Source organism: Neolamprologus multifasciatus, chromosome 12 (genome assembly GCF_963576455.1).
Source record: "Neolamprologus multifasciatus chromosome 12, fNeoMul1.2, whole genome shotgun sequence".
NCBI classification, from domain to species: Eukaryota; Metazoa; Chordata; class Actinopteri; order Cichliformes; family Cichlidae; genus Neolamprologus; species Neolamprologus multifasciatus.
In genome coordinates this window covers 34,518,511-34,546,491 of record NC_140450.1, presented here as the reverse complement: position 1 = coordinate 34,546,491, position 27,981 = coordinate 34,518,511, and the positions used below count along the sequence as shown (strand labels likewise).

Below are 27,981 nucleotides of genomic sequence, written 5' to 3'. Positions count from 1 at the left end.
AACAACCATAGCAGTGATTCTAGCTTAAAGGTGCTCTGGATATTGTTAAATATGCAAATATGGTTAGGTCCATAAATATTTAGACAGAGACAACTTTTTACTAATTTTGGTTCTGTAGATTACCATAATCAATTTAAAATAAAGAACTTAGGTGCACTTTGCGGGCAATGACAGCCTGAAGCCTTTACTGCAGCAGCTTTCAGTTTCTCTTTGTGGGCCTTTCTGTCTGAAATTTAGTCTTCAACAAGTGAAATGCATGCTCAGTTCAAGAATATTCACCTTCTTTGCTTTAATAAACTGTTGGGCTGCTTTGGCTGTATGTTTTGCGTCATTGTCCATCTGTATTATGAAACACTGCCCAATCAGTTTGATTGCATTTAACTGCATTTGAGCACACAGTATGCATCCCAGTGTCTTTGTGTTGCTGAGTTCACCAGTTTTTTTCTGTATTTCACAGGATGGACCAAACTATACATTTTGCCACTCCTAATATTGTAGCAGTTTCTTGAATGGTTTTTTTTTTTCTGTTTTCGCAGCTTAAGTATGGCTTGTTTCACCTGCATTGAGCGCACCTTTGACTGCATGTTGTTTGTTCACAGCACAATCTTCCAAATGCAAGCACCACACCTTAAATCAACTCCAAGCCTTTTATCTGCTTAATGACATAATGAAGGAATTACCCAAACCTGCCCGTGAAGTAGCCTTTGAGCCAGTTGTCCAAATACCTTTGGTCTCTTATAAAAGACATATGTTTCAGTAAACAGGTTAAAAAAATAAACTAAACTTGTGTCAGTGTCCAAATATATATATGGGCCTAACTGTACTGTTATTTTTTTTTTCTTTTTGTCAGTATTTGTCAGATGTCCTGTTTAAAGAAAACACTTTAATGCGAGTACATATATACACATTTACATAGCGACAAAGTGACTTCAAAGAAAAAAAATGCTCAAATTTTAAAGATTGTGAGTTATTTTGTTCATGTTTAGTCGTTTTATGACGAGATGGATGTCATTATATTTTAGTATAGTTTTTGAGTTGAATCCTTCCAGGAAAGGTTGTTTGATGTGCACTGTCATCAGAGATGGGCAGTAACGCGTAATCTGATTACTTTTTTCAGGTAACGAGTAAAGTAAGGGATTACTATTGCAAAAACAGTAATTAGATTACCGTTACTTTCCCGTAGGAACGCTGCGTTACTGCGTTACTAAAACCGTGATTTTTTGCGAGAATGTCTCATGACAGTGACGTAAGCGAGTGTGACGTTTGTGACAACAGCTGTGTGCAGATCAACAATGGATCATATATCGAGTGCAGAGAGAGTATGAGCGTGCAGCGTTTAAAGCGTGGAAGTACTGACCTTACTTTGAGTTTGATTCCATAAAAAGTGACAAAAACATTAGTGTCCGTTGTGCGTGGGAAGAAAACTTCTTTTTACAGAGAAAAAAACCCCTAAACTTCCAAACAAGCACCGAGTAGCTACGACGTAATGGGAAACTCACAGAGAAACTCGCGGATTCTTCCACTGACCGCTGCACACCTGCACCAGGGTAACCTCCGCCTACCCCACTCCTGCTTTACAGGTGAAAATAGAGCAACAGGACCGCTAGTCTTTGACTTTATTTATTTTCTGCTGTGTTTTACTTGCATCTATTTGAAAGACTGAGTGTAAACACAAAAAATATTTTATTTTATGTGCTGGAATGTGCAGAAAATAGGTTTAAATGTTAAACAAATTTCTTCCAGTCAGAGAATGTTGCATATAATTAAGTTTTTTGCTTGATGCATAAAGTTAAAAGATTAAAACTAATAAAACAAGTTTTAAAAAGAGACTTTTCCATTTGATTACATTTTGTATGATGATTATGCAGAAAAAGTAGAATTGGGCTGAAAGATCTATCACTTTATCACCTATTCAGGTTGTAAATCGTGTTTTTAAAAAAGTAACTAAGTAACTAAGTAATTAATTACTTTTAAAAATAAGTAATCAGTAAAGTAACGGGATTACCTTTTGGGGAAGTAATCGGTAATTAGTTACTGATTACTTTTTTCAAGTAACTTGACCAACACTGAATGTCATAAACTATAACCAGCAAACTATTGCTTTGTGACTGCTGTGGGTGAAATCAAGGCAAGTTGCAATGCATTTTGGGAAATGATGTCTCCAGAAATGTTAAACAGCAGTCGATGGGCGAGCCTTGAGACATGCGGAAGAGCTCCATCAAATAAAATAATCAAGAGACCAAAATCAGAGGGAAGGCGGTTTTTCTTTCAAAGTAAAATAACTGACTACAGTAAATTGAATCTCAAGACATTTGTTAATGGTGTTCCCATATATTACTTTTATTGCCACGGTAATTTATTACTTTTTTCGGAATTATTACTTTTCTTAACATTGTGAGGAAAATGCCAAGACCCTAAATTAATTTATTGAAATCTTACATATCTAACACAATTTTATGCACAAAGGTTAGTGTGTGGTTAATGAGGAAGCTCTTATCATAATAATAATAATAACTATTATTATTGTTGTTGTTGTCGTCGTTGTTATTATTTGTTTAGGGACAGTTTTACAGCAGAATCTACGACTGAAAGTCTGCCCTCCTCCACTTACAATTTTAGACTTTTACTTTGAAAGTCGTAACCGGAAATATTTGTTTGGATATTCCTTTCCTTTCTGTGTTGGGTGGCTTCCCTGGTGGAGCTTTTAGTATTTACATCAATATTATCTGAAGCCTGTCCTCCGCTGCTGTCCTCCACAGACAGCCAGACAAAGATTCCGCCTGTCGGTAGAAAAGCTTCTCGTTTCTGTTTCTTTCTTATTTTCTGTTGTTGGTTCCAGTCACGGCTTCTTTTGTGCATTTTGGAGCTGTTTCCTGTGATGTTGGCGAGTGATATCCGTCTGCCGTGTGCACTGCAGTGGTGCGCAGCTTCGCCTGGAGAAACACCTGTGCGCCGGTCTCTTCTACAAGCCCACAGTCATGAATGTTGAGTAGGTATGAATCTGAAACCCGCCTCAGACACTCAGGTAGAGGGGAGGAAACGTGACCTTAGTCCCGCTTGTTTACCGAGCCTTGTGGAGCGCTACAGCTCATCAATATTTTGGGCATCAGTTTGTAGACAGCTCGATCCCAGTGGCAGCATCCGCGAGTGCTCGGATTGCATTCAAACAGTGGAGCGTTTGGAAGAATGAGCGTTTTATATCGCAGGGTTTGGTGGTCAGTGTGTCCTAAAAGCAGCGAGCGTTTGTCTGTGTGCGTGTGTAGGGGGGGTGTGGGGGCGTCTTGATGGTGTCAGACAGGATGTAGGGGAGGATCTGTTGGAGCAGGATTACCCGACCATTTTTGGTGAGAGCGCAGACTGGAGTTGTGATCACAGTTGACGCATTGCACTCCTCGCATTCTGGCTGCCGGTCCCATTATCATTATATAATCACACTCATGTAATCGAGCCTTTTTATTATTGTTATATACTCAGCATCCGATTCCACAGACTCCCCCTTCTCCTTCCTCCCCCCGAGGATCCATTTATGCAGCTCCTGCTGAGCAACCTATGAATGCCAAATTCTAAACGTGGGTGGGTATCAGCAACTGTTTACGTTTATATAATTCACTCTTCCGAGCGCGTGCGTGTGTGTGCATGCGCAAAAAAATAGAAAAGGGGAGAAATTTGAATTAAATGCAGCGATGTACCCATGACTCATGATTTTATGGAGAGGAGAACAGGGGTGTGTGGGTGTGTGTGTGTGAATGGGGTGCAGTTGTTTTGAAGTCAACAGTGTGTGGGTGACTTCCAGCAGCTGTGTTTAACATGTGGTGGATCCAGGATGGTAAGTTTTTGTCAGAGAGGCAGGTGTGTCTCACACAGATACAAAGCAAAGTGTAACGAGTCCCACGTCACACCGTAAACAGAGTTTGGCGCACCGATGGCGCCGTCCTCCTGCTGTGAATTCTGTATCCTCCTGTCTTCTCATGGCCCCCCTTTTCTCTCCCTTCTGTCTTTGTTTTCCAGAGAACCGATAACCCTAAGGCGTGGTGTCTGTCTGCATTTGTCTGAAAGAGCAGGAGAGGCAGCAGCAGAAATACCACACGCCAGACACCATGCAACGAGAAACCTTCGCTCGTGCGAAGTGCTGAAATGTTGGGCCTGAAGAGCGAGCGTGTCAGATTGAATCAGCAGGCTGTTTCCATCATGGAGGGGCGATAAGAGCTGCTTGACACTAGACCCGTGGCCCTGCGTGTGAGTGTGTGGTTTACGGCCACCTTTCAATCACAATCGAGAAAAGACACATTCACTGATCCTTCCCCGCCATCGTTTTGCGTTTCCTACCGATTCAGCGACCCAGAAGCGAGCCAGAATGGAGTGGTCACTAGAGAGCGTGAGGGAGATGGTGGCTGGAGGGATGCAGTCTATAAGGGAGTGCGAGATCTGTGCTTTTGCCATAGCCATGTGTGTGCTGCTGCTGTTTATGTGGTACTGTTATCGGGTGGGCCGGGAGCACGGCTCTAGCCCTCTGCGCGGGAGGTATCTAGCTGGCACGGGACGGATTGGAGGTGTGGTGGGGGGCTTCATGAGTTCAGACTGTCGCAGCAGGGGGAAGGGAAAGCACGGATCCATGCTGGAGGAGCAGAACGGCTTCGCTTTCTGTCAGTCGTCAGAGTGCTTCCGCTGCACCAGCGCTGGAGAGAGCCTGAACCAGAGGCTCTATCACAGCCTGCAGGAATACGCCAAGCGCTACACCTGGTCAGGGATGGGCAGGGTGCACAAAGGAGTCCGCGATCAAGGCCGGTACCTTAACAGCCGACCGACCATCCAGCGGCCAGAGGTCTTCTTCCTGCCCGACCTGCCGTCAGCGCCTTTCTTCTCCAGGGAAGTGCAGAGACATGACGTGGAGCTGCTCGAGCAGAGCTTCCCTGCACTCCTGGCTGAGTTCGAGAGCATCTACCACCAGCCTCCGGGTCGCAGCGGCTCCTCCCTCCCGCCGGGGTGGAAGGCCAACAATACTCCTCGCGGGCAGTGGTGGACCTACTACCTGGTCAACCAAGTCACCCCTCTGGTTCTAAATGTCAGGAGATGTCCCCGAGCCTGGAGGGTGCTGGGCCAGCTGCGCACCTTCATCTCCAACAACGTGTTTGGGAACGCCTGCTTCTCAGTACTGACGCCCGTGGGCGCTCATCACCGAGCATTACGGCCCCGACAAATGTCAGGCTCCGATGCCACCTGGGTAAGAGATTCACTGAACTGGAACTAATGGGTCTCAGTGGTGATTTTTAAGCCAACGCAACAGCAGATGATTTCAGTGTATTTGTAAGGAACGACGCAGAGAATCAGCTGCTCTTGAAAACCGAATTCTCTCGAGTCATGGAGGCAAAAGGCTAAAATGTTGTGTTATGCTAGAAAATGTTTTCATGCAGCTGAGCTTGAGTCCCTTTCCATCTGTACCTGTGAGATGGCTCTGTAATAGTCACGTTATTGTTACGTATGCAGTCGTTTTAGTGAGAGCATTTAGAGCAGCGTGCTGTAAGGACACAGGGCCCTTTATGACCTGTGCATTAGGCCGCCTGAGCAGTAGAATCCAAACAAAACAATGTTTTTAAGTGCATTTATTTCTGAAGCTATTCTAACGACACATTGGCTCGTTATTACTTTGTCGTTTTTTTGGTTTTTCGTCTTTTTACCGACAGGTCTCAGAGTGCCCCCGTCCTGTGAACTTGTGGTTGGTGGAGAGCCGCAGTGCTGGTCTGAGGGCAGCTGTTTGCTTTTCGACGACTCCTTCCTTCACAGGGCTTTCCACGAGGGTAAGAAGTAGGGATGCAACGATACCAATTTTTTCAAACCGATACTTGGATCTGAGTACTTGCCGATACCGAGTACAAAAACCGATACTTCTACCACACACACACAAATGCAATGAATTGGAAGACAGGTTTTATTTTATTCTCCTGCGATAAAAATAATATCTTAATAAAAATGACCACAAAAAATTTCAAGTGAAAAATAAGCACTTCTGTAAATATTGCAGAGTGTCCCATATTACAAACAAACAAACAAAATAACGAAAGTATTTGGCAGTTGACGAACGAACTCCCCATCTTGCCCGTGGATCATCAGTCCACTGTGCCGTTAAACCAAGGACTTTGTCTTTACCTCTTTAGAAAGTTTTGGCACCATTATCTCCCTGATGTGTGGGCGGCTGGGACTTTCATATCGCAGCTCGAGTATGCTGAGAAGACGGTTCAATCCTCTGTTTCCACGACCAGGCATTGGCCTGGTCAATCCAGAGCAATAAAATGAGTCAGAGCCTCTGTTATTTTAACTGCTCGTGGATTTTCTCTTGACATTTTTCACGCTTTTCCAAAACCTGAGTTAAAGTTGTCTGGTCCACACTGCTGACATTTTGTTTAGCCTAGCTACAGCAGCTCCAGTTTCTCTTTTTTATCTGGAGCTGCCAGTCTCACTCGTCTAACCCTGTGCCTGTTTAGCCCGGGATGTCCCCTAGTGGCCAATCTAAAAAACTACAACAGAAATGATAAGCCACCCTCTGATTAATGAAATAAGTTTGGTATCGGTTTCGTGGTATCGGTTAAGTTTTCCGAGTTAACCGATACCACATTTTACAGTATCGGTCCCGATACCCGATACCAGTATCGGTATCGGTGCATCCCCTAGTAAGACAGGCATTAAATTCAATCTTGGCTTAGGTTGTGTCGTTTTATTTATTCTAAAAAGAGGATTGGCCTAATTCAATCCAGCAGCTAAGGTAGTTGTAGAGCCTTTTAATGCGAGTCTGTTATAGATTTAATGTCACAACATCGATTTGTTTTTATGCACGCAGGGAGCCAGGAGGACGGCCCAGGGTGGTTTTCATGGTGGACCTGTGGCACCCCAACGTGGCCGCCGCTGAGAGACAGGCTTTGGATACATTTTTTACACCGGCCGTTTAGAGGACAGGGAGCGGGAAATAGGTGTGTGTGTCCAAGTGAGAACACAGATTTAGGGAGGTGTGTGTAGTAGGAGAAGCAGCCCTGTTTTTTCTTCTTTTCTTTCCTGCCTCCAGACCAGCTCCCACACTCACTGTGTACATATTCTCCAGCTCATACAGTTCTTGCTCTTAACTCCTCTTAGCACATGACCAAACATTGGGCCTCTTTTATCAAAACACTTTTTCTCTGTCTAATTGTATAAAATGCAGCCATATTTAAACGTTTTTTTAAATAGAGGTTAGTAGGTGCACGCAGCCATTTTTATTAATGTGTAATAACACCATAGCAGGGACCTTTTGGCTCATTTCTTGCTGTGGTTTTTGCTTTATTTTGAATCACTGAATGTTTATTTGAGTACAGATGAATGACGTCACCGAACAGCAAAAAATTGGGGATTTTATCTTCTGCTTGCGTCACATTTATTTTAGTTTCTGCTTTTAAAAAATTCCAGCAGTATGCTAACATGGGGCCAAAGTAATAACGCGTCACTCTGTCGCGCAAGTCTTTCACAGCACACGTCGGTCCATAAGTCAGTCTGACCTGTTATCTCCCAAAGAAGTGAAGTCATTCTGCATGAATTAAAGACGCCTCGCTTCCTTCGAGGCCTTAAGAAAGGCAAATGGTGACAACATCTGTTAACTCATTTTTAACTTCATAATATTTTTCTGTAACGCCGCTAGAGTGGCATTGTTGAACAACATCCTTTATTTACACTCCGTCTGTTTGAAGCAAGCCATTTTAAGAGTCACAGTTCTGTCTGTGCCTAAGGTGACCAAATAAGGAAAACCTTGTCGAGATGATGTCAGTCGAGCAAAATAGTACAAAAAACTTTTGGGAGCAAAGCATTTAGAGCTGTGTGAATGCTGAACCTCTGCCCTAAACTGATTACTTTCCCATAACTTTGCCTCATTACTTAAACCTTTGACTGTGTTTTTTTGGCAATACCAGTTTTTTATATATAGCGTAGTGTACACTCACTGTCCAGTTTATTAGGTACACCTATTCATGTGCTCATGAACCCATATTAGCCACTACGCCCATCTGGACACAATCGAGGCAGCCTCTGTGTGTTCAAACTGAGCTTCAGAATGGAAAGAAAGGCGATTTAATAAATTGAAAGTGTCATGTTTGTTGTGTGCCAGAAAGGCTAGTGTGAGGATTTTAGAAACTCTAGTTCACTGTAGTCAAATGACCTCCACATTCACCAGAGCTCAATCCAAAAGAACCCTCTGGGATGTAGAGAAACAAGAGAGTAGTGTCATGGACGTGCCAAATCTGCAGCAACAGTGTGATGCTATCATGTCAATATGGACCAAATGCTCTGAGAGCACCTTGTTGAATCTGTGCTACGAAGAAAAGCAAAAGGGGGATCCGACCTGATGAATCTAATAAAGGGTTTGTTTCAGAAAAGATTGAAGTTCTGCTTGAAAAGCTGATAATTCAGCGTTTTATCATTCAGCTCAGCTGTCAGAGGGTTTCATTTATAGTGACATATAAGACACACTTTTTCCTTTTTATTGAATGTTAACGTATTGTTATTGATTGTAATAATTTATATGAAACCGCCACATGGTTAGTGATGGAGTAAAGGTGAAGAAAAGGCTCCGGTGTTTGTTGGCGTACTGTGCAAACTGTTGTGAGACGCACATCAAGACACATTCAGCCATTTGTACAAAATGATTTAATAAGCAGTGCAGGATCCTTCTGGAAATCTGATTTGGAGCTGGGTGCCGTGTTGGATTTCTGTAGTATTCCCGACCCAACCGGCAGCGATACGGGAATAGAAATGGATGGCGGATAGAGCTGTAACAGCGTTAGAGCAGCTGCAGAGGAATGTTGTCTTTGCTTGTCAGCAGTAAGGCGAACAGATACATCCATGCGTGGTTTGCTAACTGAGGTCCAATGCCGATCATGACGTGAATGTTTACAGACGCAGCTAATGTCTCTGTCCCAGCTCCTGCCGGTGTGCTAGTCCGTCGTGCTCCTCTTTGGAAACTCCCCCCCGCTTCACGAGACATGGTTAGGCAAGCACATTTTTAGATCCGAGTGTGTGAGTCGACCCGTGCCGTACCACTGGAGATGAAGTGTTTTTGGTAAATTTACTAAACTCTTGTAATTTGGTTGCATTTGATATGAGGTTTGTATTCTGTAAATAAGGTTGAGGTAAAAAACAAACAAACAAAAAACCACAAAAAGCAAAAAAAAATCGAAATGGTCTCAGATGTTTGTTCTTTTTTAAACGATTGTCTTCGATGCTTCAAACTTTTGTGTTGTCCTGATTTCTTGCTAAAGTGATTGCATTTCATTGTCCACTTCAAAGAGCCATCCATGAGGTCATTTTGATAGATTAAATTAGTATATTCTGTAAAATGTTTATAAAGTAAAGCTCTGATGTTCTGTGATGGGTTTATATTTCCCTTTTCTTTCAATCACTGTAATTTTGCAGCACTGTATCTATTCTCAAGGCCACAGTCTTAACTCTTTAACAGCACTTGATGGATATATGTGCACAGTCTAAAAAGCTAGTGAAAACGAGTCTTCAGCAGCTTTACTAGTCCACTGCAATTCAAGGTACCATCAGTTCTAATGTTTACAAAGCGTGATCATTTCCGAGCTGTCGACGGCATCGGATGACGCTGACGCTCAGCTGTCAGTGATCGGGTTCGAATCATGAGCGCTGTTAATCCATCTTAGAGAATGAAAACTGTCATTCCTGAAGCTTTCTACATGATGATGGGGCAACCGTTTTGTTTACATTTGGACTGAGGATTTGTTCTTTGACACCTTCTTGTGTGAATTTTGAACAGTATTTCTGTACATTTAATAATGGGTCGAGTATCTTATTTAACCAGCTGGTGTCTGAATTCTCACTTGCACGCAGGAGTTACAGATGGGAGTCGGAGGTAGGCAGAGAAAACTTGTGTGAAGGATAAAGTCTTATGGTTTTTTTACTTGCACAACACAAAGCAAGAGTTTGTTCCCTGTTGTCATCTAGATGCAGTTTTATACTTTTTGGCACAAGGAGGCATACCAGTGCAACAATGTTGTCACTGTTTTCTGCTTATGACAGTTATTTCCTTTCAAACTTGTTACTTGTATAAGATGTCAAGTCAGAAACACTGTGCCACAATGCAAAAATGTCAAATGAAAAAGAATTGTGTGTCTCCTATACAGTGCTGTCCAAAAGTCTTGAACCATCTCTCATGTCTAGGGATGGGTATCGTTTAGGTTTTATCCGATACCGATGCCAAACCGGTACTTTTGAAATGGTGCCGGTGCTTAAAACGGTGCTCAAACCGGTGCTTAAAGAATAGAGAACACAAAATTGATCCAAAACCTCTCATGTTCAGCTGTTTTTTTGTAAAAAGATAACAATGTTAGCCTTTTCTGCAGCTATGGGGGCATATATGGCATCACTCTTGGTGGAAGCAGCTTAAACAATGGAAAAAAAACACAAACTTTGTCCAAAAACCTCCTCATGTTTAACTGTTTTCTACTTGTTCTTTGGTCATTTTAGCCTTTTTGTCCAGGGTGAAGGGAGAGTATCTGCCATCAAACAAGAAGACAGCTGCATGTAGCTATGATGATGTTTGCTAGTTCACCTTACATACATTAATGTAATAACGTGGTTAGCCTACTCAACGTAAATTACACACGAACAACATTAAGCTACTCACGCAGAGAAGAACGGCTGCTGCTGCATCCTCATCATTTCTGCTACACTGGCAGGCTAGGGGCCAGGACTCTCCTCTTCGGTTTTTGGGGATGTTGCTAACTCCGGGTCGATAACAGGCACCACACCTGCAGTAGATGTGCTCGGTGTGAGGTCTCGCAGCAAGCTATCAAATACGGCGCATTTCTTGGCTTTTAAAAAAAACGCTATGCGTCGCCAGGTGTTTCATCAGATTTGAGGTGTTACCTCCTTTGACAGTATCACAGTATCAGCTTAAGCACTTGTTGCAGCTGCTGAGTTTGCATCTTTTGCTGTGAAGTACAGCCAGACTTTGACCGCTTCGCCTTGGGCATTTTTAATCTGTAGCTCTGCTCTAAAAGAACGTACGTTACCTGGACCCGCCTACTATCCTCGGAAACGTAAAATGATTGGCTAGAATCTAAAGTGTATCACAGCTCAGGAAAAAAAGCACCGAAATGTGCGCTGCTTTTCGGTCTGGCTACTACCGTTTATGTCAGTACCGGACACCGGTACCCATCCCTACTCATGTCTATATTTTGTTTCTAAGCAGCCAAACTTTCGTGTAATTTTTAAAGTGGTCCAGTCTTTCTGAAGGTCATTCAAAGTTTTTCTTTGGACATTGGCTGCTTTTTCACTCATTTTCAGTACAGTCCTTGTTTCTGACCAGAGAGGCACATAACTCAAGTAGATAACAGACAGCTTAGCAAACAGCCACTTTGGAATTCTATCTTTAGGCACTTTATTACTAGCAGTCTGTCACAAAAACACAATTTTTTTCCCATTTCCCATGTATTTTTGTTTATCGATGATAGATGCCAAAGATAACACAAGAAGCCTGGAGAGCTATTCTTGAAGACCACCTAAAGACATGACAAGAAGAGAGTTCAGGCTGAGTTAACGAATAAAGGCGGTCATGCCAAATACTGACTTTCAAGCTTGTTAGAATTGTACAAATCCTATTTTTGCCTTATATACTGTATTTATATGTATATTTGCACACGTTTCAATTAAATACTCCACCTATTTCCCTTCTCCTGGCAAAATATAACGAAATGAGTGACTTTTGCACAGCACGGTAGATCAGTGTGGTTTGTATTTGTAGTACCTCTCTAAAGTTTCATTCGTGTTTCCATACGTGGGCTTTATAGCTCTGATTGTTCCAGGCCTGATGCCACAGAACAGGAAACACAGTGGTTGTCTAAGCTGCACCCTTCACAGGCACAACATTGTCATAGTAGTCTGTGCAGTAATAGTGGTGTTGGTGGAAGGTTAGACCACCTTTAAGATTATATAGTTATTGAAATGTAAGCAACATGTATACAAACAGGGATTATCAGTGGATAAAAGATATATGCACTGCACTGATGTCACTGAGTCAAAGAAAAATGCAATAATTAAGCAGGTAAGTGCAAAAACATACAAAAAATCTTATAATTCAAACCAGGAACCTTCCCTTCTTGCTGTGAGTAAAGTGTGCTAACCCCTGCCAGCTACTGTCACTTCACTGCACTGAAGTTCCTGGTTTGAGACCTGGCTGAGGCCTCTCTCTGTGAAGTTTGCATGTTCTTCCTCCATGAGTTTCCTGTGGGTAATCTGCTTCCTCCCACAGTCCATGCTTTTCCCATAATGAGATAAACAAAGCACCTAAAGTTTATTAGTATATAACATTGTATCAGTGAGGTTAAATCTGGCTCGCAGTCCCAACTCCTGTGATTGGTCAGTAACTCTAGAACAATGCTATAAAAATGCTACTTTATTGCAATCAGTTCCTTTTGGTGGTCACAATGACGCAACAGGAAGACAATCTAAATCCATGTGTAAATATGTTTATCTGTCTATGTGGCAGAAAGTGTACACTGAAAAAAAGGGATTGGCCAGCTCTTGGATTTACGTAAGCATCTTGCGTGTATTTAACACAATTGCCTCATGCTTTAAAGTTAGGTGTAACTATATAGTGTAGAAACTACATGATATGCAGAGAGGGTGGATTAAATTGTTCGTATCATGTTCAAGTGAAGTAAGCCAATAATATAGCAATGTTAAATCCCGCGACACTGCACGGGATTTCAGTCTCGCACTCTTTTTTGGTATACCAAAAAAAGTAAATTGGGTGGTTGTTACATTAAAAAGTCTACCTTGTAATTTGAACACAATAATTTCATGTTTCTATGAACGTAATTAATCATGTAGGATTTGCATGGAATTCAAAACTTAATTTGTTCTTGTTGAGATGACAGGATACAATCTAGTAAGAGCGGTTAGTTGCTGAACTCATGAAATTCACAAGATCGCACAAGATTTCAAACTGCAGGAAAATCAGTGGAGTTATAAGAGGCAGAGAACTACACACACACCACGTGCATGCTATTGCTATTTATTGTGGATTAACCTGTCAAGGATAAAAACAAAGAATTCTGCATCAAACACAGGAAATCATAGCTTTCCTGTGTTTCCTAGATTGTTGGCATGGTGGTGAGTGCTGTTGCTTCACAGTAAGAAGGTCCTGGGTTCAAATCCACATTCTGGCTAGTTTGCAGTGGTTTCTCTCTGGGTATTCTGGTTTCCTCCCACAGTTAAAAGTCATGCAGCTATTAGAGTTAGGGTTAATTGATGATTCTAAATTATCCGTGAATGTAAGTGTAAATGGTTGTTTGTTTCTATGTGATAGACTGGTGAGCTGTCCAGGGTGTACCCTGCCTTGTAACCTATCACTTCAGGGTTATTTCCCAGCTCTCCTGCAACCCAGAGGATGGTAGTCATTGTAAATCCATTCAATTTTTTATGGTAACCAGGATCTAGACTTTGTTGAACATTATGTAATATGAAGACAACATGTAGTATTTAAGTGACCAAGTAGTATTGGGGTACAAGTTATTGAATAGTGTTGACATAAAATGACAAAATTGTGAAGGATTAAAATATTCCAAGAGCTCAACTTACTTCATCTGAACATGTTTCAATCGCGTTTTAGAAACACAAAATTCACAGGTTTATTGAATATGAAAAAGTTGTGTTGATTTAACTCAGTTGTTTAAGTTTCTGCCAAAGCAAAACATTTGTGTGCAACAAAATGTCCACTATTGAATCAAGTAAATCCAACATGGCCTTTTTTTCAGTGTAGGGTCTCACACTTCCTTTGTCTAACACTCAACTTTTCAGAGTAAAAGAGTTAGAAAACGGCGCCAAACCACTGTGAGACATGTGCGGGGGAGTTCAATTCTCAAAACTGGAATAATCTTTTGTTTTACATAAGAGCTTACGGTGCATAATAATGCTTTCTTTTATTCCTTCTTCCTCTGTTGATTGTTTGGGCAGGTTACGTTAATAAAACATTAGCAACATAACTTTTTATAGGGTTTAAAGTTTTATGTTTAGGACGAGGTGGGATCCAGATCCCGACGCCCCCCTCCCACCACCTTGACCATTACATTAATTTTCGAGGATGCTGGCCAAAAACAAATTTGAACCACACCCGCTCTAGCCATCGCCCTGATGGTGCAGTTTTAGGTAAATATTATCCAAATGCGTAGTTCTGTCATTAATTAAAGCTCCTGTGATATTTATTCTCCACTTGTTGTGGTTCACGTTATTATTTTTAGAGTCTTTGAATTCAAAATTTAAGGAGCAGATTAGTATCCGTTATTTCCTCACTGAAAACTAGAGCACCGTGTTGTCTTGGATACTACCATCCTCACCTACATCACCGCCGATGTCACACAAACAGACATTCACATCAATGAGAAGGTGACGCGCTCTGCAGCCTCTGTTCCACTGTCTGTGCGCGCTCCGGCACCGCTGCCGCACAGCAATCAGGTGGTAGCTCAACTTGAAGCGAGCGGGCTCTGCGGGAGAATATGTGTCGACAATGGAGAGGAAAACGGCAAATGGTGTCGATGAGCAGCCCGCGCACAGAGACCGGACCAGATTCGCCGCGATGAGCACCCCCTTTCCAAAATCTGATTCCACGACCTCTTTACTGAAATCGTCTTCGGCCGCGAGGAGACCGACACACCTCCCAGAGCACACGGCAGGAAGCCAGAGAAGTCAGCACCACCATCAGCACCACCATCAGCATCACAACCAGCGTCCCGCCGCGCTTCTGAGCAGCAGTAGCAAGCCGAGGAATCCTTCTGGTCGGCCGAGTGCGACGTCAGTGCCCGGAGACCCCTGTGCCATCCCTCCCTCGTCGGCAGCCAGGACAGTAGTAATAATGCAGCCCACTCGGGGCAAGTGCAAGTCACATGCTCCTCACAGCCAAGTTTCCGCTCCGCCGGAGCCGAACGGAGATGCAGGCCGAAGTGTGAGGGAGCGCTCCAGGACATCAAAACACCGTCACCACCACCGCAGGAAGCACAACCGAGAGGAGCGTCCGGCAGCAGCGGGGCCGGACGAACCGGAGCATCCCCGTCGCTGTCACACGCACTCCCGCGCGGCCCCCAGGGTGCCCTCTCTGTCGGACAGCAATGACGACAGGGTTCCCCTCTGCGAGCCGAGGGACCGCAACGGGGCCCGTGCGGCCAACAGCGGCGGTCAGGTCAGCAGTCCATCCCCGTCCTCTTACTCCCTGGTCCGCTGTCCAGCAGGTCTTCTCGTCGCTCTCGGGAGGTCCAGCGCTGCTTCTTGTGCATCAGATATTAATTTACGCACCATCCTCAATTCACTCTTTGGGCAGGTAAGGCCCTGAAATATACGGGAGCGTTAAAGCAGTAGTGTGGTCTCAGTTAGAACACAACAGCTGGGTGAATGTCATTTTACAAGCTGTGACAGTGACCGGTATGAAAATGATTATTGATTTTTTTTAACCCTGCTAGAAACCTTTTTTAAAAGAAGACTATATCTGCATTGATTTCTGAGGCTTCTCTGCTGAAGGCCGCCTTGTTGTTAGTATATTTTTATGCATGAGGTGCACACAGATATGAAGCAGTGAAGTGTACACGTGGCTTCCCTTGAGTCCTGTGATGCTGTCTGCAAACACCGACACTGCTGGACGTACAAGAAAAAGCTTCATCCAAACATCTCATTTCTTATATAATCTTACAGTTCGTCCTCCTACAGGTTTGCTCAGTCCTGTATGGGCCAACATCAGAGAGGTGAAAATCTCACATGTGTTAATGTGTATTTGTTCAAAGGGAAAAAAGGGGGGTGGGGGGGACTCATTCATGTTCCAGCATCAGTCTGTCAGGCACACTGCTGCGTTTTCTGTTTTGTGACTGAAGGAAATAAAATTGATGTTCCTGCTGATGACGAGGGGGCTTCTATTTTGGGCGACAAATCTATTTATACAGAAGAAAGGAGTTCAGCCTAATGTGCTTGGATTTTTATCAGTGCTGCACTTTTGCTCATTTTGGTGTGTGTGGGGGGGGTGGGGGGGGGGTATGTATAAAAGCAGCCAGGTTTCATTTTACACCGAAAAATCCGAACTAAGCTCCAGGTAATGATGTTTACTGAGGACATTTTCCTCTTCTTTCTCTTCCACAAAGGCCAAGAGTTTATTTGCTGCTTTTATAGTGTTTGGGTTTTAGTCAGATTATGAATCAGGGAGTGATTTCCATACGTTGCCAAAATAGGCCGATCTCGGTCGTAAAATAAGCTCAGCACCGGAACTTGGAGATCAACCTTTGTGGCTTCAAGAGAAACATTTTCTATTGCTTTGTAGTACAAAAGCCATTTCTACAAATAACCCGTGAGTCAGTCTGTGAGCAGTTCTATGAAAACATTAGCATGACCCGAAAGGGGGCTTTGATGAGACAGCTACAGACGCAATGATGGGCAGAGATGTAACGCATGGTTTGAGCGATGCACATGGTGCCTCTGGTACATACAAAGTAAGCAGGATTTACATTGCACTGATTGTAAATGTATGTTTAGCAGCACAGAAGAGAAACACACATGAAAATGAGCACTTACACGTGTAGATTTACATTTCACTGCAATGGCTACATGTGGACAGTATTCCTGCCACTCACAGTCTTTCAATATGTGTCTCTTCCATGTGGCTGCTGTAGGTCAGCATGACCTTCCTCTAGCCTGCAGAGGGCAAAGGATGATGTGTGGGTGTGTGGGTGTGTGTGTGTGTGGGTGTGTGGAAGGCAGAGAAAGAAAAAAAAATCAAAATTCATAAAATATAAAAAGGCCATAAATGAATTCAAATGCAATCTGAAGGCTGGACATTGACAAACTGTTCTGGAGCGAGACTTCATCCGAGGAGGAAAACAAAGCTGTAAATAGGTCGTCGCAGAATGTTCCTCCAAACTTGCCTGCTACAGATTTTCCAAAGCCCTCCCAGAGTGCATGCAACCCATGACGTAAAGGTGCACTCGCCGGCTTTACATCTGTTAATGCTTTGTTGTGTTTTGCTGCAGGAAAGTTTACGCCATTTCTCTCATTTATTCTCGTGTTTGGAGGTCTGTTAATCTGTTTGGAGCCGTCCGTGCTGTTTATAGTAGTCTGGTTAGTGTGAAAGTCAGGTGAAATATTGCTCACACGTCTCCTTTTCCTTGCATAATTCTGTTTCCTTCTTTGGTCCATCCACTTCCCGCCCTCGTTTATGTTCTACCCCTACCCCCACAACTCTCTCTCACTCTTTCCATATCATTGCTGGTCTTGCTTTTGCTACAGTCCACAGTGCAGAACAGCATCCTTCACAGTTTCTCATTCGGCTGTAGGAACAGGTTAGAAGCCCGGGCTTCATGGGTCTTGTTGAAACCAGAGTTTACACTCCTCTCAGAACCCAGAGTGCAAGCTTAACGGAGAGACGGCCCTCATGGTCCTTTTCGGTGCCTCTTCTTTCCTTTGGTATGGGAAACTGCTTAGACTGGCCTCTGAGAACGGTAAGCCCGCGCTGCTGCACTCTGCCTTTCTCAGCTTCCTTCATAGCTCTTGTACTAGCTACAGTAGCACTTGCAACTTGGAAGCAGATGCACTGCTGCATAGGTGGTGCATAGTTTTCTGCAGTTGTTTCTGTCATTTTATTGCAAATGCTCATGGTAGTGCAAGAAGCATGCACCTAATTATTAATTAGATGATTTTAGCCCCCACCCCCCCTCCACACACACACACACACACAGAAAAAGCAAAAGAAAGAAAAAAGAAGAGAGTTTGATGTTTAATTCTGCAGATGTGCGTGCGCTGCACTGCTTTGTAACCTTGCTCTGGAGTATAGTTTGTTAAACTCAAGTCAGGTTGATGGTTTCAGAAACTTGCGGATCTTTGTTACCATCCACAACTGCTTTCCTGTAGAAGACATGACGTCACGATGTCTGTGTGTGATCAGTATATGTGTAACCTCTTCCCCGGTGCTTTCACTCGCCTTTTCTCTGCGTCTGTGTGTGTGTTTACTGTTCCAGTGACACTGTATAGGTGTGAGGTGCCAGTCGGTAAAATGTGGCGAGTAAACTGTTATGAACGATGAGTGGAAAGTTGGCAGCATGCTGGTTTATTGATGTATTTACCTTTCAGTCGTGTCTTCATATTTTCCACATTGTTTCTATTGCATACACACTTGCACCCCACCACACACACACACACACACACACAGGCAGTGATATATAATTCTTAGATAGTATTATTCTACTCTGCAAAGCTCAGCTGTGTCATCCCTCAAAGTATACAGGAGGTTTTCTCATGTGAGCTCACGATTCCCCTCTCAACTTGTATCTTTGTCCCATTCTGCTGTGTCTCTGCACCCCTCTGGAAAGATGCTCCAGGATGCTGAGCGGAGAGTCAGAGTGGTGCTGTCCTGTGAGGAGATGGGCCAGTCTGGGTATCTTGGGTCTTATCAGGACTCCATTGTTTCGGTGACACAAAACTGCGTTCTCGTGAGCAACATACTGGGACAATCCTGTGTCTTCCTGAGTAAAGGCATGGCAAAGTGCAGGCAGGCTGTACGTAAGTCTGGACAAAAATTCCTTCCTGTCAGAGAAGCTGTCATTTCTGCAATTATTAAAGAAGCTGCAACTTTATTGTACATCATTTTCAGCTATAAGTGTGGTGAAGAAGAAGGTCGGAAAGATTAAATGCAATGCATGTAACCCAACAACAGTCCAAACATGTGTCACGCGTGGCTAACCAGCTGTAGCAATGCAGACACACCTTTTCTCTGTCTCTCTTGTTCTCGCTTTAACATCAAAAATCTGCATGTTTGTGCAGCGAGCGCACAAAATATTACAGCAGCATTCTGACATACTGCTCCGCTTGTCAGGTTCATGTGTAGCCGGAGCTGGATTAGTTAGCTTAGTGCCAAGATTTAAAAAGAAGGGCAAACATCAAGCCTGCTCCTGTCCAAAGATAACAGCATACGCCTCCCAGCACCGCTTAAGCTTCTATTAATTAACGTGCTGCAGCTTGTTTACTCGATCCATATAAAAAAGTATTTAAAGGGGGGGGGGGGGCATGTTGTGGTTTTAAAGGGGACCTATTATGCTTTTCCATTTTTGCAGTATAGTGTATAGAGGTGGCACGGTGGCTGGTGCTGTTACCTCATAAAAAGAGGGTTGTGGGTTTGAATCCAGCCTTTCTCTGTGAAGTTTGTATGTTTTCTCTAGGTACTCTAGCTTTCTCCCACAGTCCAAAAGCACGAATGAGGTTCAGTTAATTGTTGATTCTAAAGTGACTGTAGATGTAATTGGTTGTTTATCTCTATGTGTTATTCTTGCAGCAGTCTGCCAATCCATCAGGGTTAGAGTGTATCCTGGGATGAGCCTCAGCCCCTGTGACAACTCTGAATTTGATGAGCAGAAGAAAATAGATGGAGAATGTGTATATGTAGTGTAGACATTGCTAGTTCAAGTTGGACTCACTTTTAAGTCAGAACCGATTTAATTCTTTATGGCACAGATTCATCAAGGTGTGGGGAAGTCAGAGATTTTGATCCATATTGAGATGAGAACATCACACAGTTGCTGAAGATTTGTCAGTCGCACATCCGCGATGAGAGTCTCCTGTTTCTCCACATCCTAATAGTGCTCTTATGGATTGATATCTGGTGTCTGAGGAGGCTATCTGACTACAGTAAACTCATGTTCATGTTCAATAAACCAGTTTGACATGATTTGAGCTTTTTGGTATCATCAGAAGATGGGCACAACGTGCACAACTAGGGATGGGTATTGATAAGATTTTCACGATTCAGATTCCATTTTCGATTCTGTTTAACGATTCGATTCTTTATCGATTCTCTTATCGATTATTTTTTTTAAAAAAGGAGAACACTAAGGTCAATTAGCTTAGATCTTTGTTTTATATCTTCTCTTTGAACAAGATAGAAATTTAAGAGTAACATGGCCTTACAAACCCAACAGTGAGATCTTAACAGATCCAACCTACGGCTCTTCAATGGGGTGTCACAGGGTCCCCAGGAAAAAAAATTGTGAATGTAAAATAATAAAATAAATATTCTTCTGTAGCAATTACACAAGAATATCCAGTAATGTCCCTGCCTACAATTAAACACATTCACTTACCGAAAATCGGGGGCATCTGCTGTGGCAAATGGGTGCAAGCCTTTTACCACAAACTTAGTCACTGCTCGGTGACGTTCGTCTATCCTGGCCTGAAAGGAGACGCTACCGGTAGACTGTAGCAAGAACTGCCAGCATCTGAGCCAGACTCTGTCTGTCTCTCTCATCATGGTCACCTAAATGCACAGTAATGGCAGGTTTGTAATAAGGCAGATCGCGCTAACATAATCTGCACTGTTAGTTGATTATTTACCTGCCGTATTAACGGGAGAGGACGTGCAAACGTTACCGCTGCTGCTGGGTTGAGATTCACGAGTCCGGAGCGGAATTAAAAACACGACATTCATTTAAGGTTATCGCGTGTTTTGTGAGCAAATGCTTTTGCATATTTGTAGTGTTTCCTCCCTTAAATGAAATATCTACTTTACAAGTATTGCAAGTTGCCCTGTTGTCATCCGTTCTCGTAAAGTATAACCAAACTTTTTAGCGTTTGAGCCGCCATGTTTCCTGCCAGGTAAGCGACGCTCCGCAACGTGGTGACGTCATTCGGGGCGACTGGAATCGATAAGGGAATCGTTTGCAAAAATGGCAAACGATTCCAAGGAATTGAAACAGTGGGAACCGGTTCTCAACAAGAACCGGTTTTCGATACCGATCCCTATGCAATACTCAGGTAGGCTGTGGTGATTATATGCTCATTTGGTCCCAAAGGACCCAAAAGTGAGCCAAAAAATACATTAATATATTCAAATTCCTTACACCGTTACACCACCAGCCTGAACCTTTAATACAACGTAGGATGGATCCATGCTTTCATCCATGTTGTTTAGGCCAAATTCTGATCTTTCACAGCAGAAATCGTGGCCCATAGTCTGTTTGTTGTTTTTTGGTTTGTTTTTTGGTTTATTTGGGCAGCAGGCTGCCAATTATTTGTTGTTTTAAGGGTTAGGGTGGGAACAAGATTGAAATTTTGGAATATTCTGAAGCATTTTGTGTTATTGTATACATTGTATTGGAACCTTTGTCTAATAAAAACACCTTTGAAAGAAAAAGAAAGAAAGAAATTGTGGCCCATCATGTCAGGCACGGTTTTTCCAGTACTGTTACACAGTTTTGGGACCCTCAGTTTCCTGTTCTAAGCTGACCTGAGTGGCCCCCAGTCTGGTCTTCTACATTCAGAGATGCTCTTCTGGTTGTAACAAGTTTTTATTTGAGTTTTTGTCGCCTTCCTATCAGCTTGAAGCAGTCTGGCGATTCTCCTCTGGCCTGTGTAATCAATAAGGTGTTTTCATCCAGAGAACTACTGCTTACTGCATATTTTCTCTTTTTCAGACCAGTATCTATAAAGCGAACCACATAAAACACAGTTGTGTGGGGAAAATCCCAGCAGATCAGCTGTTTCTAAATTACCCAGATCAACCTCTGGTACAAACAACCTTGTGGTGGCTAAAACCTCAGGCTTCAGACTGCTGTAAAAACTCTCTTTCTGAGATAAACAAGGTTTTTTTCTTTAACTGAATTATTCACAACCACTCCAGCTGAGTCCAACAAACATATAGAGCTGGAATAAACATAACTTTTAGGGAGGTTATTTGCTATACTATTGCTAGAGCAGCAAGTGCACTTCAACACACTGTAAAGAAAAGGGTGTGATGTGTTACTTTGTGAGTTTTCGAGGGTGATGGGTGGATTTTGTTCTTTCAGACAGATTGAGGCTAGCTGTTCCCCCCCCCCCCCCCCCCCGAGTCAACATATTTATCACACAGACATGAGGATGATGTCATTGTAATTTATCTCTTGGCAAGAAAGGCAAAAAGTTTTTATTGCCTTAAATGTCAACCTATTCCTGTAAGAACACAAAATCCGCAGCTCGTGTATTTTCCTGTCTGCACCGTGGTGACTGATCGATGATTTGCATAAAACAAACAAGCGTCTTTGAAACGTTTTGCTCTGATGTGTTGCACTGCAAAGAAGTTCAGCTTTTTCCGTAACATAAGTATATTGGATAACCGATAATGGTTGATGTATTAGCAGTGACTGATTGACACAGGCTTTGCTCGTGGAGTGCACGTGCATTCATGTTGGGTTTGCTGGTCCTCTGGGCTCATGTTTCTTCTTTGTTTTCTATGTCAGTTTTTTCCCTTCAGGCCCAACGTCAGCCCTCAGTGTTGTGTTTAGACTTCACACGACTCCTGCTGTTAACCCCTGAGGACTCTGGGATACGTCTGCCTCTTTCTCTGTCCTTTAAAGGTTGCACTTATTGTAAGCCACTGTAAGCAAGCAGGAAAAAAATAGAAACCCAGCTATGCTTTATAGGAATTGGCCTATTTATGCCAGAAGTTTGGTCATCGCGACATGAGGTCGTTTCCAATCTGCTCTCACATCTTTACTTTAGCTGAAGTTTACTGTTATGGAAAATGCTGCTGATTTAGAGTCAGGCGTCACTCAAGTCACAGCACTGTCATCAGTATGTCTACATAGAGCACATATGCAGAAGAATATTTGATATGATGATGATGATGATGATGAATGTTTTCTTCGCGGATTGTAATTTTGATTTTGTGCTGTTTTTTCTCAACAGGACAGAGAGCTGAGGCCAGAAGAGATGGATGGTAAGTTTCCCTTTACTTAATGCTGTCACTTTCTTTCTTTGCTGAGGCCATTAACATAAACGAAACAGAGAGTGAAAAGATGAAAGAAATTATTCAAATCCTTCATAACATAAGTCTAAAATTACTCCCAGGATTTGTAAATGGAAACAACGTGCAAATGAAAGGGCTAGAGTCCAGATCGACGCACAGACGCTACAACCCCAGTCTGCTGTGCGAAAATGTGAATAAAAACAAAATGCACATCTGACAAACAAATGTTATATTCACAACAGAACATAGAAAACATGTCGAATGTTTAAACTGAGGAAATGGATCGTTTTAAGAAAAAATATGAACTCATTTTAAATTTAATAGCAGCAACACATCAACGCATCCCCTCTACGTTTAACAACACTCTGTAAATGTCTGCGAAGTGAGGAGACCAGCTGCTGGACCTTTGGGAAAGGAATGTTGTCCCATTCTTGTCTGATATGTGATTCTAGCTGCTAAACAGTCCTGGCTCTTCCTCGTCATATTTTCCATTTCGCAATGTTTCCGATATTTTTTAAATATGTGAGGTCATCCTATTCAGACGATGCCTGGACCATATGCTGATCTAAAACTCATATATACCTTTCAGCATTGACAGTGCGCTTCCAGGTGTGCAAGTTGCAAATTCTAGAATAGAATTCAATTCAATTCAATTCAATTTTATTTATATAGCGCCAAATCACAACAAAAGTCGCCTCAAGGCGCTTCATAGATACAGAGAAAAACCCAACAATCATATGACCCCCTATGAGCAGCACTTTGGCGACAGTGGGAAGGAAAAACTCCCTTTTAACAGGAAGAAACCTCCAGCAGAACCAGGCTCAGGGAGGGGCGGGGCCATCTGCTGTGATTGGTTGGGGTGAGAGAAGGAAGACAGGATAAAAGACATGCTGTGGAAGAGAGACAGAGGTTAATAACAGATATGATTCAATGCAGAGAGGTCTGTTAATACATAGTGAGTGAGAAAGGTGACTGGAAAGGAAAAAGGAAAAACTCAATGCATCATGGGAATCCCCCGGCAGCCTACATCTATTGCAGCATAACTAAGGGAGGATTCAGGGTCACCTGATCCAGCCCTAACTATATGCTTTAGCAAACATATAGAATAGAATAGAATAGAATAGAATAGAATAGAATAGAATAGAATAATCCTTTAATTGTCCCACAAGGGGAAATTTGGTTGCAACAGCAGCCAAAAAGACAAATATACAAACAAACAGTACACAGGACACGGAACAGAAACATACACAATTTTTCTTACATATTTACATTAAGGACAATGGTTACTATAAACAGAGAGTACTGTACAGTTATTAAATTAAATAAAAATAACTACAGGTAAGAGGCAAACCAGGTTGTAGTGCGAATCGGTTAATTAACTTATTGCAGTTACAGCGCAGATGTGAACATCTGTTTGTTGGGAGCAGTTCTGATTGTACAGTCTGACAGCTGCAGGGAGGAAGGACCTGCGGAAACGCTCCTTCATGCATCGAGGATGCAGCAGTCTGTCACTGAAAGAGCTCTGCAGTTCAGCAATATAGGCTCCTGCATACCGTTAGAGATGCAGGCTTTTAAACTGGGTGCTGATAACAAGCTGGATGGTCCATGGCATCCATGTTTTCGAAAAAGTATTATAAATTTTGATTTGTCTCATACTTTCAGTGTAAATGAGCTGTAGCTAAAAGTAGAGAGACGTGTTCTGGATCATGTTCGCGTCTTCTTCGTTTTTTGTTTTTATTTGTTTAGGAACATTTTTATGCAACAAGATAAAATAAAAAAAAGAAAAAGAAAAAACAGAAACAATATGAGGTCATGGGAGGATAACATACGCACATCCACATATGCTTCTTCTTCGTTTTGGCAGAACGTTAACCTGATTCGGAGGATGGCAGGGTGAACTGTATTCATAGATACTGATATCTGAGTGATTTTGGAAGCCCATGCACTGATTTCCTGTTTTTATGGACATGGCTACTCTCAGTCTCTTCGACCATTGGTTTGTGGACTCATTTTGATGCTCTGAGTTCAATATTTTGACTATTATTACTTTTTGCTTTTTTGAACCATATGTGAGGAGCGACTGGTGTTTTTGAGCAAAAACAAGGATACGCCACATCATACTTTGATTTATTAGCAATGCAATTTCTAATGAGACAACAATTTACTAAATGAACATCCTGGTGTAATAAATGAGACCCAAAACTAGGATTTTAGTCACCCCGTTCTGGTCATTTGTAAGAATGGATAATTAAGGCAATTTTGCCCTTCCACTTGCTCTATACTTGTACAGCTACAGCCATCTTTTATATATACCATCTAGGGATCAATATAATTCAATCACTAATACGATTTCTGTTACTATTTTTATAACAGAGCTCCGAGATGCTTTCAAAGAGTTTGACAAAGACAAGGACGGTTTCATCAGCTGCAAAGATCTCGGAAACTGCATGAGGACCATGGGATACATGCCAACTGAAATGGAGCTGATAGAACTAAGCCAACAGATCAACATGAACTGTAAGGACAAGCAGTCATCTATACACATCACACATATAACCATATCCTCTGTGTCTTTTGAGGTTTGAAATTTGTACCAAATCCTCTCTTTTTTTAAGTGGGAGGTCATGTTGATTTTGAGGATTTCGTAGAGCTGATGGGCCCAAAACTCCTCGCCGAAACTGCGGACATGATTGGAATAAAGGAGCTAAAAGACGCATTTAGGGAGGTGAGACTGTCTGGATTCGAGTGGTTTTATTAGCTACTTTTCTGTTTTCAATACTGAACCTCGGCTCGTTGTTTTCAGTTCGACACTAATGGAGATGGTGCCATAAGCACGTCGGAGCTCAGAGACGCAATGAGAAAACTGTTGGGACAACAAGTAAGGTTCAGCTCAGCTCAGCTTAATGAAATAGATGTTTTTTGTTGTGCTTTACTCACTGCTACCGTCCTGGTTTGTTTTGGTTTTTCAGGTTGGTCTGAAGGAAGTAGAAGACATCCTAAGGGATGTGGACTTGAATGGGGACGGACTTGTCGACTTTGAAGGTAAAACGTCCTTTTCAGACAACCCGTTTAAGGCGTAGCGTAGAGTGTGGCTGAGCTGCAGTTTCGTGCTCTTTCTTCTCTCCTTTCAGAGTTTGTACGGATGATGTCTCGCTGAGATCATGAAAACGATCGGTCCTGAATGTGAAGCTACGTCCTTCTCTACACTAGACTAACTACAACAAGACGACATACTGAGAACTTCTGAGCCATCCAACTCTGAATGACACTGGAAATAAAACTCCTTTGAATGTTACGGAGTGAAGGCGTCACCTCACGCTTTCAGTCAATAAGTGTTCTTCCTGAAAAGTCTCCAGTTCAACTGAGGCAGAATTCGCTGTAGCCTAGCTGATGATTACCTAATTTATGTTTGGGTTTTGTTTTTGTTTTTTGCACTTTAATTAACACTAATAACTTCCTCTGTGGATAAATCGCTGGTGTCTTAGTCTTTACGTGGTCTAATTACGCGTCTCACAAAATGTCACTTTTGATGTACAATGAGAGGCCGAATGTTTGTAGAAAAGACGTTAAAGGTCACTGTACTGTTGAAAATTCCACTATATATTCACCCAGTATGTGTTATATTAGAAACTGTAACCAGAACGACCTTTGTGTGACTTTGGTGCTCCACCGAGGAAACCATGTGGTGGCGATATCCTAACTGTGTGACCATCTGTGGTTTTTCACTGTGCCGGTTAAAGTCTGATAAAATGCACCACTGTGTGACATGCAGTTCAGTAGACTGATGATAATGAGCTGCTGAATATAAATACTTTTCATGTATGTTATTCACTTGTCTGGGATGAAGGGCAGATGAAATATTTATAGAAGAACAAGATGCACAGCTTTTAAATCCGTGGAGCCAAACTGACACTATCCTGCCAATGTCAAGATTGTTTTCCTCTTTTAAGAAACACCTCGCCCTGTCTGGGATTACACAGTAGAAATAACGTATGTGAAGCGTATTTACAGTGGATGTGATAACGTTGTAAATGTACTGTCTGTCGGTGTCTCAATGATTGTATTTGTGGTAACGCTCCACACGTCAGTGCTGTCAAAAGAAAATTCTATGCATGCCAAAGACATTTATTACATTCATTATGCACATTTGCATTCCTGTCTAACAAAGTAAACGAAATAGCCGCCAAGTTAACTGTAGAAGAATAAAAGGTGTTTACATTTGAGCCCCTTTTATTGTGGTGATGTTGCCAAGGAAAATATCTTGCTGTCTTTAGTTTGATATTTCGATCGAAATGAAAACATGACAACAGATTATTTCAGTGTGGACCTTTTGTTTGTTTTTCTATAATGCATTCATTTTAAGAAGGATTGTGAGACTGCTGTTGCTGCGTTTCCTGAGGACAAATCTCCGCCCTCCTTGTAATATTCGTCATTCATATAGCAGAATTCAAAAGTCACGAGCCAACCCTGATTTCCTATATTTTGCTAGGAACGCGGCAAACAGATCCATCCATCCATTCGCTTCCGCTTCTCCTTTTCAGGGTCGCAGGAGCCTATCCCAGCTGTCATAGGGCGAGAGGCGGGGTACACCCTGGACAGGTCGCCAGTCTGTCGCAGGGCCAACACACAGGGCCAGACAACCATTCACACTGAGAACATGCAAACTCCACACAGAAAGACCCCGACCTGATGGTGGAATTGAACTCAGGACCTTCTTGCTGTGCGGCAACAGTGCTAACCACCATGCTGCGCGGCAAACAGATGCAGCGGTTTATTTAAATATGTGCAAACATGCGTGGGAATGCAGTCGGTATAAAAGACAAAAACAGAGCTTGTGCAGTTCTGAAGAGCTTGAAAGTCAACATTTGGTGAGACCAAATGTTGTTCTTTAACACAGCCTGAACTCCCTCTGCCAAGTTTTCTTGTAATTTCTTAAAATATTTCTTCGTTGAGGTCCAGGCTCTGGGGAGGCCTAATCCATGACTGATAATGTAACATTGTGTGTTTTTCTATCTAGACATGCTTTTAGTGCATTGACAGTGTTTTGGGGATCATTTTCATGCTAAAAACGGAAGGTGTTTCCAATAAGGCTCGCTTAAAACCAAAGAGGTAGCTCAAGACTGTTATACTGTACTGGGCATGTCTGTGATTCTGCTAGCTGGGTATGTTTTGATATTATTGTACAATCATCAAATGTCATCTACGGT

General features: G+C 42.5%; 2 pseudogenes across 2 annotated transcripts; both read left to right on the top strand.

Annotated features, from left to right (window-relative positions):
* Positions 1-2,660: 2,660 nt before the first annotated feature.
* Positions 2,661-7,112, top strand: LOC146507416 (aspartate beta-hydroxylase domain-containing protein 2-like; annotated as a pseudogene). Its single transcript, XR_014877303.1, has 5 exons — positions 2,661-2,993; positions 4,009-5,221; positions 5,682-5,795; positions 6,833-6,962; positions 7,055-7,112. The product of XR_014877303.1 is annotated as an aspartate beta-hydroxylase domain-containing protein 2-like (transcript).
* Positions 7,113-14,371: 7,259 nt separating this feature from the next.
* Positions 14,372-26,780, top strand: LOC146507415 (uncharacterized; annotated as a pseudogene). The gene is made up of 7 exons (XR_014877145.1): positions 14,372-15,346; positions 22,714-22,744; positions 25,148-25,291; positions 25,390-25,499; positions 25,578-25,652; positions 25,744-25,816; positions 25,906-26,780. The product of XR_014877145.1 is annotated as an uncharacterized LOC146507415 (transcript).
* Positions 26,781-27,981: the final 1,201 nt, after the last annotated feature.